Source organism: Cornus florida, unplaced genomic scaffold (assembly GCF_030987335.1).
Source record: "Cornus florida cultivar Cherokee Brave unplaced genomic scaffold, ASM3098733v1 CherokeeBrave_3.0.0_Hap2_Chr11, whole genome shotgun sequence".
Classification (NCBI taxonomy): Eukaryota; Viridiplantae; Streptophyta; class Magnoliopsida; order Cornales; family Cornaceae; genus Cornus; species Cornus florida.
In genome coordinates, this window is record NW_026775581.1 from 62,430,630 (window position 1) to 62,433,813 (window position 3,184).

Genomic DNA, 3,184 nt, shown 5'->3' on the forward strand with positions numbered 1-3,184 from the left:
CGACGGTGGCAATTACAAATCGGCATTTTAGAGAGAGAAGATGAGTTGCTGATGGTGGTAACGGCGGTTGTGTACGTATACAGAGAGAAAGGGAGTGGAGAGAGAGAGAGAGGGGGTGAGGTGGATGGAGAGAGGATGAGATGCATTTGGGTAAAATAATAAAAATTTGTTGAGGGGCATTAAGGGTATTTCATGCTGATTATTTATTTTGGTATTATTTTTTTCTTAATTACAATGGATAATTTTGTAAATCTACAATGAAGTCGGTCAGAATTGACTTTTAGGAGTTAATTTGCACGATTTGAATAGTTGTTGTACTGACTTGTTTACTTTTATAGTTTAGGGAGGTAAAATGCCGGTTCCTAATATTACAGGGGATTTTTTGCGCTTTTGCTAAAAATTTATATTATTGTGATTTGTACATGTTCCTTTAATAAATAAGTAAATAATAATAAAATTAAATCAAACTCTAATTTATATCTATATCAATGCACTAATTTATATCCATCTTCCTCTAATAAAAAAACTGATGTTAACGATGTCAAAGATGGTGAATTCAAGTGAACCATGCGATTGAACCCATAAGAAACTTAAAGGTCAACTCTCTCTCTCTTCGTAATTTTGATGGAAAAAGAAAAAAAACAAACAATAACATCTTCACAAAAGCACACACTAGATACCTCTATATCTTCACCATCTTTAAAACTCTAGGCTTTTGTTTTTTGTTAAATAAATATAAACTCTAGACTTGCAAATGATTGTTCATCAACTTTCTTCGAATAAAGTACTCTCTCTACCATGGTTACTTCTTTCTTTTTAACATATTTAATTAGTTTATGAGCAGGCCATTATAATTCTGAATTTGCTTGCTTTCAAATTCAAGATTTTTGTTTGTTTCATCATAGATTTTTGTTGTTCTAACTGAATTTTGTGGTCCAACTTCTCTTACATCTTTATTTTGGGACAAATGGTGTATCCCTAAAAGGGCCGGGGGTCTAGGTTTGCCTAATTTGCATAACTGGAATGAATATGCAATTATGAAGCATTTTTGGCATATAATTAATTCAAGATACATGATTTGGGTGAAATTGATTTATACTTATTTACTGAAGGGTAGAAGTGTTTGGGAAATGAAGGTACTTGGACAGTGTTGTTGGAGTTGGAGGAGTGTTAAACCTCAGAGAATCAATTCTTCCTCTTGTCAAACTCGAAATTGGAGATGGCACTATGGTGTGTCGTCGCACCAACGCTTGAAAAGATGATATGAACTAAGAGTGTGAGTATACAATGTGGCCAAGTTTTAAATTTATGAAAATCACTACTACCTCTAACTAAAAATATAGTTAGGGTGAATATGGATCGTCCAAAGGGATTGTGGATGTGTTTGCAATGGAAACAATGTATAGGGTTAGTAGGTCGAATGATCAAAAGGTTGGTTTGTTTGGTTGATTAAGCTATTATGCAAATGAAATTAAAGTAAACAAAATTCAATGATTAGTAAAGTAGATAAAATATAGAAGGGAGGACTTGGGGTACTAGAGCTCACCACTAAACTTGACTTCATTGGATTCTAGCAATTGTATATTAATTGAGAGATTGACTTGTAACTTGTGTGTGTGTGTGTGACATTAATTGAAACTAGGCATGAATGACAAATAAGCATAGATTGTCAAGCCAAATCAAATGGAAAGCACAACCTATCAATGAGACCAAAATCTATTCAATGAAATCACAATTTATGCACACACAACTATCTAAAAACATACATCTAATGCATTCATAAGTATGGAACACCAAGGAACAAGAGTAGATTGTCCACCTATCTATGAATTTAAAGCAACTACACTACATCTACACTAAAGACATGAAATTTAACATAGTAAGCTAAAGTTGTGGTACAATCTATCAAGAAACAAGTGTAAACCATCAAATAAATTGCAAAAGTGTTCAATTAAGCTCTATGTTTTGACCATCTCTAGATTAACTTCATCCATATACATAGACATGCATAAATTCCACTAAATCTAGAGAAAAACACATGAATCATCCATTCTAGCATACATAGACATATGGTTAGAAATAGATAATTAATTGAAAGCATTAATCCAAATACATCAAGTAGAAACCACAAGATATATATATAAATCCAAGATCAAAACATTATTACAAATAAATCCCCAAAAATATACAAAGAACTAAGTCTAGGAAGCAAACTTAGGGGCAACTCTAGCCTCAAGTAGATGTCTAGCCACTCATTGAAGTAGTCATCAGACCTTTAAGGGCTATTTCCATGGTAGGAATGACCTCTTTCTTGATGGAAACCCTAGAAGAATGGAAGAACTCCCAAAATGTGTAAAACTCTTCAATCTCTAGCGTCCTCTCCAAGATAAGAAAAATACAAGTTATATTCAATGTTACAAGTGATGAATAACAACTATATCTAAAAGTGGCTCTCAATCCTTATATAGGTAGGTCAAATGTCACACCAATGGTCTGGCCTCGTACACCAAGGTCCCTCCAATGATTGCACCATGAGCCAACTTTTAATGAGCTGGAATTTTTTTTTTTTTTTTTTGGGACTTGAGGAAGTTCGATCGATTGAACTGTGTTGAGATCGATCGAACTTGGCTAAGATCCATCGAATGCTGCAGAGATCGATCATCCTTGGTGACGCCTTTTTGAATAAAGACAAATCTCTGAGATATTTTGGGACATTTTTGGGAAGAAGACAAAAGTGGTAGGTGGGTGATAGGTATGGATAAAATCAAATCATTTCGATCGATCTGGGAAATGTTGGATCGATCGAACTTGTTGGATTCTTTAGGATAAGGATAAGGGCTTGGATTCATCTTGAACTGTTTAGATCGATGAACTTTCGATCGATCGAAGAAATGCTGAGATCGATCGAACATGCTAAATTTTCACACTTTGCTTCATTTTGGTCCCACTTTGCTCCATTCTTCCATTCAGCTTAAGTTAACTCCTTTAATGCTCTTATTTTACTGAATTGACTTATTTTTGGGATAAGCACCTGAAAAGGGCAATAACTCAAAATTCGAATAAAACGGGAAAATAAGATAGATAAAGGTCCTAGAATACTATAACTTAAGGGGTTTAAATGCGCACTTTTCAGTGCTCATCACACCACATCCAATTTTTGGTTTTACAAGTAGTATTTTAGGGG